Source organism: Myodes glareolus, chromosome 6 (assembly GCF_982192425.1).
Source record: "Myodes glareolus chromosome 6, mMyoGla1.1, whole genome shotgun sequence".
In the NCBI taxonomy this organism is placed as follows: domain Eukaryota; kingdom Metazoa; phylum Chordata; class Mammalia; order Rodentia; family Cricetidae; genus Myodes; species Myodes glareolus.
In genome coordinates this window covers 3,930,374-3,945,791 of record NC_142031.1, presented here as the reverse complement: position 1 = coordinate 3,945,791, position 15,418 = coordinate 3,930,374, and the positions used below count along the sequence as shown (strand labels likewise).

General features: G+C 50.6%; 1 long non-coding RNA gene across 2 annotated transcripts; it reads left to right on the top strand.

Annotated features, from left to right (window-relative positions):
* The first annotated feature begins 1,163 nt into the window (after nt 1-1,163).
* LOC146894053 (uncharacterized) lies at nt 1,164-14,854 on the top strand. Of its 2 annotated transcripts, none has more exons than XR_015002111.2 (4): nt 1,164-1,298; nt 1,523-1,673; nt 2,029-2,092; nt 14,654-14,854. It is a non-coding gene; the product is annotated as an uncharacterized LOC146894053 (long non-coding RNA). The 2 variants fall into 2 exon arrangements; XR_015002110.2 differs by lacking the exon at nt 14,654-14,854 and adding an exon at nt 4,784-12,000.
* The last annotated feature ends 564 nt before the right edge of the window (nt 14,855-15,418 follow it).

Sequence of the window (15,418 nt, the reverse complement as noted above, 5' to 3'; positions counted from 1 at the left end):
GCTGCCTGTGCCACTGTGGCTCTTCTCACTCTGAATCTATTTCTCACGCTCCTCTGAGAACTCTGGGAAATGGGAGCTGTGAAGTCACTGCTCCTATCCTCAGGGATGACTTGGGAGGCTCTCTCCCAGACAGTGGGGTCCTTAGCTTTGAGCTGAGGCAGTTCTGAGTTCAAATCCACACTCAGTTATTTTCTTTCTGAGTGACTTTAGAGTAAACCTCGTGTCAGTTTGGTCACCATCCATGTGTGCAGACATCACATGGCAGGCTGTGTGTCTGAAGTCTTTCAGAGGAATGGGGTGACCACCTTCTCCAGACCACCCCAGCTGTCGTCAGTAGCTTTGAGCCCTCAGGACCCTGTGATTGCTTCGAGGGGAGAGGCACGGTGCACCAAATGAAGCTGCTTCTTTTAATGAACGGACATGTGTTAAAAGGGTTATTAGAGGAGGAAGTCAGCGTGAACTGTGGCTCCATCAGTGTCATATTCAGAGATGAATCTGAGCTCCGGGCGGGGGTGGTGTGAGCACAAGGAGAACCCAGTCCACCCTGTAGCCCTAAGGGGAAAGTGGAAGCCAGGAATGAGAGTCGGGGGTGGGGCCTGACCTGGGAGACACCAGAGATGCGGACCTGGGCGATTTCTGCCTTTCTCAGCTGCAGCCTGTCCTTGCGAGTATAAACATCCCCGAGATGGATCGTCCAGACAGTCTCGCGGTGCCGTCGTTTCTAATGAAAATGAAGTGTTTGGCGGTACTAAATAGAAGCTTTGCTGACATGTTTAACTGTCGCGCTGGGAGCAGAGAAAAACCACTTTTGAAAGCAAGCGAAACTTGAGAGAGTCGAACAGGCTCCTTTTAACGACCTGGGCCCCATTACGCGAAGGAAACGCGTGTTTTCAAGCCGCTTGTCCTCTGCACCCTCCCTTTCTGGCGTCTCAAAGGACGGCATGCATCGGAGATTACACAGCTAGTTTTTTAACCCAGACTTCCTCCTGACAGGTCTTCTGGGTGTTTTGCTGAGCTGCCTCGGAGCCATCCTCCCTGTGAGCGACTGCCTGAGAGAGACAATGCAGCTGCCACCTTTGCCGCTCCCCACTCCCTCCCCGCCTCCCATCCCCCATCCCCTCCCTGCCCCCACCCCCTCCCCGCCCTGCCTGACCACCCTCTAACTGGATCTTTCCTTTGCTCCTCTGGACTCCAAATCCAACAGTGAGATGCAGGCTGGTGGGGAGCAGCCCCTCGATCAACTGATGGTGCAGAATGAGTCAGGAGTCAAACGTTCTCTTTGCACACCAACAATACCGGTAATTGCGAGGGATTCTGTCAGCTTAATAAAATGGGCCTTCTCAGTGCCGACAGGATTGATTAATCCACTAAAGGAAAACTTCTGGAAGGAATCTTCAATCGAAAGTCTTTACTACCCTAGAAAATTTTCCTACAGTAAGCCTGAATTAATGAGGTTTATTGTATTCAAACCCAAAAGCTTAAATCGCTATGCCTTTCTCTTTGTCTTCCTTAAATCTCCCAGAATGAAGAAGCTCTGAGGAAAAGAAACAAAGAAAAGTTCTCTTGAGAAGTTACTGAGAAGGGAGTATCATCCACCCGCGAGTGCTGTGAGCTCGGACTGTTCTGGAAGGAAGCGTGCTGGAGGGCATCTGAATCGGGTAGACTGTTAAGAGGTAGATGGTAACTATCCCCTTTTGCTGAAGCCATAAGCCCAGAACCTCCCTGTGGGGACCATTTGGAGAGAGGGAGGGTATATTCATAGCTTTTCTGTGCCTGTAATAAAACATCATGGCTGTATTAGTCAGGGTTCTCTAGAGGAACAGAATTTACAGGATGAATCTTTCTCTATCCACGGAAAGGGGCTTACAGGCTACAGTCCAGCTAATCCAGCAGTGGCAGGCTGTGAGCAGATTCCTGAGCTGTCTGCAGCAGGCTCGCTCCAATGCCAGTGAAGGAGTGGACATTGCTACCAGGGTGTGGGCAAGCAGGCAAAGAGCCAAAGCTTCCTTCTTCCACTTCCTTATGCAGACTTCCAGCAGAAGGTCAGCCCCGATTACAGGTCTGTCTTCCTGCCTCAAGAACCGATTTAAAGGTATGTGTTTTCCTACCTTAAAAGTCTGGGCTAGAAGTAAATTCACTCACTTCAAACTGAGCAAAGAATCGCTCACAGGTGTGCCCTACATTTCTAGGTTTGTAGTTCATTCCAGATGTAGTCAAGCTGACAACCAAGAATAGCCATCACAACAACCAAGGCAATTTAGGGAAGAACGTTCATTTGGGGTCACGGTTAGGTAAGCTATGCGCTCCCAAAGGGGGCCTGTCCTCAACTTCAGGTCTGGGTTAGATGTGGTAAAGGTTACTGTGGGGTTCCTGGGCCCAGAGGGAGCCAGCCCACTGAGTCTCAGAGAGCCACAGGCCACCTACTAATTTCTTTGATTGCAATCTGCCTGTCTATGGAGTGAAGCAGTGTCTGAGGTCTCCACGGAGAAGTCACACTGTGGGCACAGGGCAGAGGGCACCTAGCTAATCAGCTAAAGTGATTACTAACATTCTGACAGGTGTCAGACAGGAGAATGCTGGGGTCACAGTGGAGTGACTTCAGACTGTACCATCGTACCCCTTGTTTGGAAGGGCTAATAATGTACGGGAAGAGGCTTGGGTAGGCAGAGGATTTTCTCTGAGCTGTGGTCTCTAGACATTTTGCTTTTCAGGTTGGGAAGATATGTAGACTTGAAAATAAGTTAAAAACCTTACAGGCTTGCCAGGGGTGTTTGGAAGTTGGTTTACAGTGGGGAACAGTGGAGGACAGTGGAGGTGTCAAACGGGCCTCTTCGGACACACTTAAAGGATTCTAGTAGGAAGCTCTTGGTTCTGGTTCTCCAACTTGGCTCATCTGACAGAGCTGGTCCCAAGGGTCCTTCCACGCCCCATTGCTTTCTTGGTGAGGTCCTTCCATGCTCGAACTCCAGGAGATGGTGCCACCACCTGGCATTGGGCTTTGTCCCCTGCAATGACCTGGGCCACCTAAGTACTTTGAGGCCCTGAAACCCAGGGAGACCATGCTGAGCTTTGCTACGAGGGTGGTGTAGACCATCTGAGATGGCCCCTTCCGAATGTGCATCCTTCCGTGAACAGTAGGTTTCTATGCCTAGGGTGGAGCAGTTGTCAGCAGGCTGGCCACCCTGCTGGATCTCCCAGAAGGGAGGCATGGCCTCCTCCGCTGAGTTGGCTGTGCTAAGCATACCCGACCTCTCTTCGTGGTCCTCCTTTGCTAAGGCTTGTTTGCATCCCCTGTCATCTTCCATCAGCCACACAGGGCAGGGTCCCATCCTGCTGCTTTTCAGGTGCCCGATGGCTGCCTAGAGAGTCAGCAGGACAGAAGTTTAGTTCTGTGCTTAGGATGCATTAGTGCCTGGGACATTCAGTTTTGCCTGTTTCCTTACAATGGGCTTAGGAGAGACTTCAGGACCACAAAAGCCCAGGAGGCCTCAGGGTCTATAGGCTCAGAGCAACCACAGTGTACAAACCCTGGCCAGATGCCTGCATGTTAGGAGATCCAGGTGGTTTGATGACCTGCAGAAGGCTTGGAATGATGCAGTCAGTGGGGCCTCATCTCCAGGGTTTTGGGGGGCGTGGCCTTAGGATTGTCACCCTGCTGGGCTGCAGGATTCCATCTAGGTAGTGCAAGGTGCAGACAGCCTGGTTCTTACTATAGCTTCAGCTATAGGTGGCGATCACCTGGGTGCTGTGAAGTGCAGGTGCCCAGGCCCCTCACTTGGGCAGTGCCACTGGCAAGAGGAGTGGCTGAGCACTGTGAACTTTAGAAGCTCCTGGGGACACCAAGTCATTTAATCCTGGTGACAGGCTGAGTCAGTCTGAGACAGTCGTGGGTTACTGTAGCTCACTGAACATGCCTGTGTACACAGCTCTGCAGAAAACCCAAGTGGGCTCAGGGGCAGCAGGGATCTGATGCAGAGGGAATCCTCTCAAGGGTCCTTCTGTGCCTTCCTATCTGTGACCCACCCTTGCCTAGGGACACACAAGGCAGAGATCAATACCCCTTTGAAGCCCAGGTGGGAAAGCAGACCCAACGGTATTCACTGGTTCAAGATCAACTGATGGTCCCAGGCTGATGCTCACCTTCTCCTCTGCCTTGTCTGGGTCCCTCTCCACTGCCTCAGTTTCCCCTTTGTTACGACAACATTAGAACGTGTAGATCCCCAGCAAGAGAGGACAAGTGTATTGTCCAATGTTAAGTACGGTACTAAGTCCCACACATTCTGCTTCCCCAGCTGAGAGAGTGACCAAGGTCATCACCCACCTCCTACATTGACCCCAGAGTGGGATCCTGGCAACAAGTCCCCTGGACATGAAGACACATGCCCGGCCAGTTTGTTCTTTCATTGGTGATGGGCACCAGTAGTCCCCATGGAGTACAGTGTGTCAACTGGGTAGGACGGCCATGTATTATTACAGAGCCCTTGCCTCATTAGTTAACGACAGGAAGCGCTTCCGAAAGGAATGAGACAAATGGCCCCGTGCCAGAAGGTTCTTTGCACCCTAAGTGTAAATATCATAAATAAACATCGGCTGCATTCTAGCCATCGGCTCTGGTGGGTTAACCTCTGTAGGATGCAGGATGTGAGGTGCAGCCACCCACCACACTCTTCAACTCTGGGCTTCCAGAGAGAGAGGTGGCAGAGAGGCTGGAAGCCAAGGGGTTAAGGCGATATTATCCTAATGCAGGGAAGAGATGATTTAATGAGGGCCTTTTCTTCCTTAGTTGCAATCCGTCTCTGTGAAGAGAGCCGAGTTACTGGCAGGGCTGTTCTCCCGGCCCCTTGAATTAGGAAGCCGAGTGCCGCACGTGTCCGGAAAGAAGAGCGGCGTTGCAGGGCTCTCTAGGTGCCGGAGTGCCTCACCTGCCAGCTCCACCAAATCACAGCTCTGGGGCTCAGCATCGCTAGTGGTCCTCTTAGCAACGAGGGAGAGGAAGATAGCTCCCTGACACCGGGCACTCGGCAGTGATGATTCCTTACGTTAGCAGCCTCTGACTTCCAGAAGGGATGAGGGTGTCCCCTGTCCCATCGTCTAGCCACTTGCAAGGCTTCTGGAAGAAACAGTGTCCCTGAACATGGTTTTGACACCCTGCAGGTCCCAAGGAAGCAAGGGACATCCCGCCTTGTCTGACTTTGTTCTTCCTGGCTTGTGCCTACAGTGAATCTTTTTGCTAGCCTGGGGTCTCTGAATGAAGCCTGGCCCAAAACCTTCTTCCATGGCAGCGATAGGAACAAATGGTGAAGAAGTAGCTGTGGACATCAGGGACTCATTCATGGGCTCCTCTCACCGACGCTGCCACACCCCAAGTTTCCAAGAGAATTTCCCGCAGAACATAACAGATCAGTGTCCATGGCCTGACTATGGATGAGCCATTACCACATCCTTGGCAAAGAGGAACAAAGTCCAGAGTCAGAGTCCAGTGATGCAGGACCTGGGACTTCAATGTGGCCCTAGATCTTCGGAAGGAAGTGGGCTCTTACCCAAGCCCCCAGCCTAGTGTCTGAGAACACCACACTGTCCTCTGAGACCCAGCTTGAGGACAGTGCAGGCTGCCTTCTAAGTGACCAAGCTATTATTAGAACTCAGCAACAGTACGAAGCACTCTATTTGGCAAATTTAATCTTCCTGGGCCTATTATCAACATCCCATCACATTGAGAATCGTTCACGACAAAAACGCAAATTATAATTGGGTTACCGTCGTAACATCTTAAGCAATAATAAATTGGTCCTCATTTAATAACCCACTTTAAGAGTAGAAACGGTTATGCTAATAGATGATAAAATATCTGGGTCTGTGTACACACAACACCCTGGAAATACATTAAAAATTAATTATAGTAAAATCGATATGATTAGAAGCACAAGTCCTTTCTGCGGAGGCCGTAAATGTGCTTAAGACGTTACGGGAAAGGAAAAAAAAAACAGGAAAGTGCCTTGTGATTAAAGAGATGGGCAACGGTGGTGCAAAACTTTTAATAAACGCTCTCCCCGCGGACAGTTTAGATGACAGATCTTAGAACCTCATTCTCTCTCAGATGTAGTCTTGGCAGGTGATTGCTGCCTCATTGACCATTCTGGAGGCCTTGAGCTTGGCCTACAGAGGCTCACCAGCCCAGTCTTGGCCTCACGCGGTTCAGCATCCCCAAGCCTGGATGTGCAACCATACTTCTGTCTCCTTGCATCTCCAGTTAGGAGGGACTGGGGTTTTGTGAAGAAACAGTCCCCATCCTAGTGCTAGTGTTTGAGGATCAGCACCCCCTCCCCCATCCTGCATTAAGAACTCTGAAGGCTTGGGATAGGGAAAGAGGGGCCGTTGTTCATTTAATGATTTTGAAAAGCTGAGCATCAGTCCAGAATGGTGGGCCTGGTGGCTGAGCGTAGAGAATGATAAACCACTCAGGAAGGTGCGAGCTTACACAGCCGTCTAGAGAGTACCTTTCCATCGACCGCTTACGTCTCTTTGAAACAAAAGCCCTTACTTGCATGGGTTCCTCTCTGTGTTTTATGCCCTGTTTGCTTGAAAGCTTCAAGGCATGGCCTTGCCAAACGTGCCTGTCCTTAAGCGAGCTTGGCTGTTGTAGCAATTTTCCATTTTTAAACATCTGGTTTGTGTATGGGGTGTGTAGACTAGCAGGGTTTGGGTGGCGGTAGATAACTGTCTTAGCTTGCTTTTTATTGCATTGATAAACATCGTGACCCAAAGCAACTTGCGAAGGAGAGGGTTCATTTGGCTGGCTCACCCTAGTCACAGACCGTCACTGAGGGCAGGAGCTCATGCAGCAGCAGAGGCGGGGCCCACACAGGAAGTATTCTTATGACTTGCTCCCTATGGCCTGCTCTTTGTGCTTTCTAGTATAATCTAGGACCACCTGCCCAGGGATGCGATCACTCACATCCATCAACGATTAAGAAAACATCCCACAGACATGACCACTAATCAATTGGATGGAGAAATGCCTCCACTGAAGCTCCCTCTCCCCAGGTGTGTCTAGGTTTGACAGAAACTAGCGAGCAAACTCACCAAGCACATCCTGAGCTGTGACAGAAACTTGACTCTATCAATTTAGCAGAAGAAGAGGTTCACGCCAGTTCGCCGTTTGAAGATTTCAGCCCTTGACCAGCGGCTTCATTGCTTTAGGGGACTATGACGAGGTGGTGATCATGGAGATGCAGGAACGCAAGTAGTGTTCTCATGGTTGGGGTCAGACAAAAGGAGGAGCCTGCTGATTTCCTAGGCCCCGTCTCTTAAAAAGGTCCCACAACTTTGCAATAGCATCAGGTTCTGGGGAGCAAGACTTTAACACATGGATGGGCCTCTGGGACTACTTAAGGTCAAAGTCACAGCACCCCACTTCCTAATATCACTGTCTTTGGGGGTGGAACATAGATGTTAGGGATGGTGTCATGCAGACCGTGGCTCCTTGGTCCTTCCTTGTGGCTCAGAATCACAGTCACATTGCTTTGCTAACAGGTGCGTCTTCTAACATCATGGTGAAGTTCCAAAACCTGGACCACTTTTCTCTTTCTGGAGTGAGCCTTGGTCCACCGGTCGAGGAGGGTCACGTGGTCATGACTTGACTCAAGAAGTGAACGCCTCTCCCTCATCCCTGAGAGATGTTGTATATTTGGAGACACGCTGGTCTGCACCCTAGTGGCCTTGCTAATTGCATGTGTCCAGAGGACCTGGCAATGGCTGAACTAGATATCCCTCTGACCAGCAGGCCCCAGGTTGGGTGCTTCCAATCTGCTTTCTACAGAGGTGGGGGCTGGATCTGGGACCTTGACTTTCAGAGGATTCCACATGCTCCTGTTGGCAGCACAAGGTGGGACTTCCTGAGTCATCCTGACTCTAGAGCTGTGGCTGCCCATCTCAGGTACAGAGAGCTAAGGATGCCCCCTGACTCCGGCAGCCAGCTCTGGACAACCCTGGAGCTGAGGGCAGGACCTGGGTGTCAGCTCTCGCTGGCTGGAGGCTAGGATGTGTCTGCCACCACTAAGACTCAAGCTGCAGAGTCTCTGAGCTGTTGCCGGAAGCTTCTCTTTACCACTGAGGAAAACAGGGGCCAGATGAGAATCCGAGGATGTGAGAAAGGGTTCAGATTGAGGGGAGGTGGCCCTGATTGTCTGATGGAAAGCCCTTCTCCCTCTGCTCATGTTCTGCAAAGCATGGATGTAAATCAGAGATGGCAAGGGAGCTCCAGGGCATCTTCATGTTCACGGCCTGTTGGGGTGTGGCTCTGGTGTGGCCCCAGCCCCCAAACCACCAGACCTGCTCCATCTCCAGGTCTCATGAGTCCAGAGAAATCACTCAACATGAGATTCCCACCTCATCCAGGTCCCTAGGATAAAGAGGCAGGGCCATGCTGAGCAGGGCAGCGGAGACCTGTCTGCAAGTACAGGTCATTCATGACTCAGCTAAGGGAACCCAACAGACTGTTCTTTGAGAAGACGGTTTATCTGGTCTAGAGAGGAATTTGGGCAGCACAGGCATGGGCTGTAGGGGAACACTGGGGTCAGGTAGAGGCAGAGTGAGGGAAGGGGCGGGCAAGGGCTTTCTCACTGTGGATTCTCTAGTGTGGGCAAGCTTAGGTTGGCTTAAAAAGAGGCAGAGGATTGACCTTGTTTGTCTGTACCTGGCCCTGGATCATCAGGGAAGATGGGAGCTTCCGTGGTGTAAAATCTCATGAAGGAGGTGATGGGATGTGAACCTTGGGCTGGCGTGTAAGGCAGGCTCCCGGACAAGAGTCCTCGACTGGAAGTGGTTGATCCTGAGAGCAGCAATGTTTCTTTCATCTAGTGAATGCATCGGCCTGGATTGAGCAGAGATTTGAACCTCTTCTGCTGTTGGTGTCAGAAAGAATGTGTGTGTGTGTGTGTGTGTGTGTGTGTGTGCGCGCGCACGCGCATATGCACGTACAGATGTGATTGTGCATGTGTGTGTACGTGTACACATGTGCCAAAGAGTACGTGAGTGTTTCAGTATTTTCTACTGTGACAAATACCCAATTGGCTTACAAATCAAAAGGTTTAGTTTGGTTTGTGGTTTCCTGTGTTCGTCTGTGGTTGGTTGACCACAGGTGCTTTGGGCCTGTGATGAGGCAGGAGGACATTATGACAGCTGCAAAAAATCAAACATTTACCTCACAGCTAAGACAACAAAATGAAGGAGGAGTCTTGAATCCCACAATCCCCTTGGAGGGCATGACCTGTTTTGGCCACTTATTTTTCCTGTGGCATACATCGGTTTAAAGGAGGGACGTTCTTCTTGGATCCCGGCTTCAGAGGTTCCTGCCCATTGTCAGCTGGCTTCCTTCCTATTAGGTAGAACTTCATGACAGGGAGTGTGCAGTGGGACCGAGCTGCTTACCTTGTGGTGGTCGGGGAACAGGAGAGCTGACAGAGCAGCAGCCATGATAGGAAGCACTTGCAAAGAGACACCCCAGGAAGCCCCACCCTCTACCTCCCACAGCTGCCGCTTCCTCACCATAGTCCATCTCACTGAGTCCGTCAATAGATCAATTCATTGATCGGTGCAGAGGACTCATTGTCTCTGTGAGATGACAGCCAGCCTTTTACCCGTGAGGCCCCGGGGGCAGTTCAGACCCAAACCTTGTCAATTCCTACTGCCTGGAGACTTCCCACTAGGCTGGTCCCATGTGTTCCTAGCAGCATCAACCTGAGGATGAAAATCTTTACCATGTGAACCTTCAAGGATGCTCCAGACACCGTGGAAGAAGCAGCCTCAAATTAGAGCTTCTTGTATGTCGCTGGAGACCCTCCAGCCCTCTGTTTAGTCTGGAAAGGTGTTCCCATTAGGAAATGGAACTTAGCTGGCTCTGGGTCAGCTTAGAGTACCCTGTGAGGAATGGGGATAGGGTTGTTTGAGAGCTCTCCGCAACACTTCTGCTCACCCCAGGCAGGGTAGAGAGGATGTTGTGGTGGGCAGAGTCCTCTGCCCGGTGATGGGTTGGGGCCGTCGGTCTCTGTGCACGGCTGAGTATCGGAGCCCCTGGTCCCATGACTCTGTTGTGCCGTTGTCACTGGCTCCTCTCATCTATCCCATGGTTCCACCTTGCTGGCAGACGGAAAGTGCCCCCTGCATGCCCAGGAATGCCCATGTTTACAGACATAGCCCCAGGCCGAGGATGTCCAGGTAGAGCCTGGCTAAAGCCAGCTGCTACGGGAGACGTCCCCACAAGGGCTGCTGTGAGGAGCAGCGCGACAGCAGAGCTCAAGAGTCACGGACAGGATAGGTGACGATAACTTTTAATTTGTCAGGAGTCTTTCTGCTTTGGGTATTTCCATTTCCCAGGCTCCTTTGGCCACCGCTCAAGTTCTCCTCCTCTGATTCATGACAAGGCACCATCTGGGTCAACAAGAAATCCACATCTCTAGGTGAAGGAGCTTTTAGGAATAAATCCAAATAAAACTTTCCCAAGTCATACTTAATCACACGTTCGCTGGATCCAGACCCAGCCCGGGGCCCTGGTTTACAGCCCGTTAGGATATCTTGGAGGTTGCCGGCTTATCCTTTGTATTTATGTAGCTCATACATCTCCCTTGACTGGTGGGGTGTCTCCATAAATACCGGGCGCAGCAGTGTGGGCCTGTGGGCTGGCTGGCAACGGGGGCTTTCATATTTCACCCATGGCTGAATGGAAAGAGATGGATTGAGGTCCTGGATGCATGCGCATGGCTGCGCGGTGCTGAGGCCCAGAGTTGCGATACAGTCCTTCTTTGCTGCGATGCCACGCGTTCCTCCGCTCCACCCAATGGCTGGGTGATAGCTCTGCCTCAGATAGGGAGGCTTGGAAGACACTTTTCATCCTTGCCTGAACCCTTAGCAGTGGGCGAAGACGATGAGGTTTAGAAAAGGTTGTGAATCCAAAGACATCCTGGGCAAGAGACCCTGGGAGTCCAGCCTCAGGCTTGGTGACTCCAAGCGCAGCCGCTAAACTAACAAACCTCATATATGGTGTCTAAAATAAAAAAACCCGGCAGCCTCAGGTGCGCAGAATGGAGCCGCAGTTGAGGTTGGCTGCCTCCTGGCACCTCCTGGGGTGGGCCCTGAGGTACAAGACTCAATTCTGATTTGGTATATCAAGTGTGACATCCTGATGGGTCTCAGAGATACACCTGCACATCTCTGCCACGTCAGCAACGGCCGCCTTAACCAACCTTCTCCAGAACAGGCAGCTTCTGGAAGAGTCTATCTCATTCAGCTTGTTCTGACTGATTTAAGAGACGGGATAAAGAGATCAACTGGGGGACGGACACCATAATGTGCTGGTATCGGAAGTTAGGGTGTGATGCTCTGTGGCTGTGCATGACTGGGGGCCCCATGAATAATGAAGGACTTGGATATTAAGAGGGGCAGCGAAAGTGCGAGGCCGGCAGGAATGTCACTGTAAATAGATTGAAGCAGAGGGATGAGGGACAGGGCATGGATAAATTCTTCATAAAAGATGTTACTTAAGAGAGGAGAAATTAAGCCTCCAAGCATCCATCTTCCCAGCTCGCCGACTCAGCCTTTCATAGTAAATTCCAGTTAAATCCACTCGAGCTAGAGAAGGCTCCGTAATGAGGCTTGATGTCTGCTCCCTGTGCAGGGAGAGGGGTGGGAGAGGCCAGCCAGAGGCTGGGCAGGTCCACCGGGAACCCCGTGCTCTAGTTGGGGAACCACTGATAGTACCTTCAGCTGCCAATAGTCAGAAAAACCTGAAATGAAGTATTGTGTCACTTCCAAAAGCAACCTCATCAATTAGTCAGGACAGCCCTGGCCCTGTTAGGGGAAGATGCATTCATTCTAGAAGGAGGTTTGGCTAAATTCTTCTAAAAGATATTTCAGTAAAACTACAGTAGGCAAAATGTTTTCTACTTCAGAAAAAATATATGCATGGACACAGCAAATGGGCCAGACAGTCTAACAAAGCATCTTTCTCCCTGTTGTATTTTAATGCTTATATATAATACATGTCTTTCTGCACACACGAGTACATGTGTATATGTATTGCACTTGACGGATAGATGGATGCATAGTTGCATGGCGAGAGATGCATGGATGTGGGGATGGATCGATAGATGGTGCGTGGAGAGATGGTAGACAGATGCACAGACAGGCAGGCAGTGGGTAGATAGATGACAGCCAGTCAGAGGGATGAGTAGATGCACAGATATGTGTGCACATATATATATGTGTGCTCACACACGCGTGCGTGCACATACACACACACGGACGGATGTGAAGAGAAGAAAAGCAGAAGAACAGGAGAAAGATCAAGAGGAGGAGAAAAATTCTTCTGAACAAAATAGAACCTCTGCTCCCTGGGGGGGCTGTAGCTGCTCCTCCAGCCCGACCCAACCCAGAGAGCAACACAGCTCTGTGTTCCTGTGATTGCTCAGGGCCGCACAGTCTGGCTCCCTCCCTGTGTGTTGTTGTGACTTGGTACCTGGACTGTTCTTGTCCGTCCCTGCTGTGTTCACAGCGTCTGAAAGATGCCAGGCTCCACCTGGACAGCAGCTCTGCCGTGGTCACCCCAGCTCCCGTCTCCTTCACCCCGAGATACCTCGGCTCCCATCTCCTTCACCCCGAGATACCTCGGCTCCCATCTCCTTCACCCCGAGATACCTCAGCTCCCGTCTCCTTCACCCCAACCCCCATCTCCTTCACCCCGAGATACCTCAGCTCCCATTTCCTTCACCCCGAGATACCTCAGCTCCCATCTCCTTCACCCCGAGATACCTCAGCCCCCATCTCGTTCAGCCCATGTTGCCTCAGCTCTCATCTCCTTCACTCTGTGTCACCTCAGCTCCCCTGTCTCCTTCACCCCAACCCCCATCTCCTTCACCCGGAGTTACCTCAGCCCCCATCTCCTTCACACCGTGTTCCCTCAGCTCCCGTCTCCTTCACCCTGTTACTGCCCAGGAAATCCTTTGTTCCTGTACTTTCCCCTTTGACGGTTCAAGTTACCCAAAGCCAAACATACTCCAAAAGATTTGAAATGGAAAATTCCAGAACTAGATGATTTCTAAGTTCCAAGTGGCATGACATTTCGAGTAGCACCATGAAATGTCACACTGTGCTGCTTCATCCTTCCACCCTGCTGGGAAGTGACTCATCATCCATCCAGGGGCCCACACCGGCGCTACCTGCCCAGCATCCTTACAGCCTGTGGTTAGGGTAGCCTTGGATCCATCATTAGAAGGTCAAGACCTGACGTCCGTGCCTGTGTCAGCCCAAGCCATTGCGCAGACATCACTGTGTGGCAGACAGAGAAGACTAGAGGAGGACACAGAGACAAAGAGGGAGGCAGAGAGACAGAAAAGGAAAGAGATACATAGAGACAAAAAGGAGAGATACAGGCAGTAACACGGAAAGACAGAGAGACAAAGAGATGCGACGAAACACACAGATCCCAGCAGGTGCTACAAGCCACAACATTATACAATAACTGCTCAGCCATCTTTTCATGAGCGACTTATCAGAACTGAGGGATCTGGTAAAAGCTAAATCAAAAGGCAAGGCTGTTTGGCGTTATTGCTTTGTGAATAAATTGGCTGTCCTTTGCTGTAGATTTTTCGCTGTGGCTCACTCCCTTTCTGTTACATATTTGGGAATTAATTCCCACCGTTCAGAACTAGTTCATGAGAACAGTTTCCCACTGACCAGGCCTTCTTAGGTAAGTGTGGAGATCTGCCTTCCTGCAATTATCTGTATCAGCAGGCATTTGTCAGTATTTAGGCAAGAGCCTCCCATCTAAGATCTTCACAGATCTCCAAGGACAGAGAATTCCTACCTGCCCAAGCTGCTGCTCTGATTTTCCCTCACTCAAAAGATTCTTAACTCCTTACGCTCACTTCCACCTCAGTTTGCTGATGACTTTAGTTCAGGACTCTCAAGGACAGCAGAAGGGATAATTAACTGCAGCCCAGAGAAAGGCTCAGAACACCCACGATCAGAACGGCTGATAACAGCAGAGCCCGGAACTGATCATTTAGAGGCCTGGGTCTGTCTCTTCTTCGCTTAGAGCAGGAAGTCGAACTCCAGACCGAGGCTGTAGAAGCTGCAGCATCTGGTACATGTGCTGTCTGCTCAGGAGCCACCAGGAACCACCAGTTCTCCTCGACTGTTTACATTGGTTGCCTGGTTACCTGGTATCCTCTGTGTAGACTGGAGAAAAAAAGTGGCGAGCTGATTTAAGCAATCTGTGCCCTCTTTATAATTTTACTGAAAATAAACCTTTTAACCTTTTATCTCCCACCTAAAAATGTACTATAGCACACTAACCTTCCCCTCTAGAATTCCCTGATGATTTATTTCCTTTCTTAACTAACTTTCTCCATTGAGGAGTTCACTGGACAGACATGTGTATACTAGCCACTCCCATGGAGATCTCTCTCTCTCTCTCTCTCTCTCTCTCTCTCTGTGTGTGTGTGTGTGTGTGTGTGTGTGTGTGTGTGTGTGTGTGTGTGTGTGAAAACCCTTACCTGATTTTCTATGGGGCAAAAGAATTCCAGCCATCCCTGGAACCTGCTGGGGCTGGGGAATTGTTGGTTCTAAGGCTGTATATGACTTGGGACATTTCTAACAGGTAGAACTAAGGAACAATGCAGAACTAAGGACAATGTTGAACAAGAGAGAATAAGAAGAAACCATGAGAAACGATGTATTGAAGAGAGAAGAATAGAGAATTATGGATATAGATGGAACCTGTTGTGAGTAGACTTCTTTACCCTCAAATCTTTGTCCCCACTTTAACTCTTTATGGCATCTTTAATTGAACCTTGAAAGGGAGTCTTAAAGGCAAAAGCTTCCAAGGCTCCTATAAGCAGGCTCGTGTTTGACTAATGGGTCCTCAGATGGTGCCATTGGAAGACGAGGCCATGGAACCTTCTGAAGGTGAGGCCTACCTTACAAAATAGGCCAGTCGGGTAGACCTTTGACGTTTAGCTTAGTTCTGGGTTCCTGATCTTCATGAAGGTACACCATGGACTCTTCCGCAGACTCCACGCTTTCCTGGACTGAGACTGTCTGAAACCGTGAGTTCACACTCTCCCCCCTAAGCCGCTTCCCTAAGGTCACCCGTTACAGGAGTAATTAATAGCTGGGAAATCTATTAGACAGAGCTCCACGAGCCACCAGGGTGGGGTTAGCTCCAAATCTATTCCCTGAGAAGAGCTTTGCAGGAAGTCTCTGCAGAACTTGGGGTCAGAGTGGATCCCATCCGCCAGGTCACCGTCCAGCTTGTTGGAAAGCTTGCATCCTAAGGAAGAGTGTGTCCCCTGGAGCACACTCATCGTGGGTGTGAGCACTGGGAGGGGACGGCCTACTTAATCTGTGGTCAGGCTGCACTCCA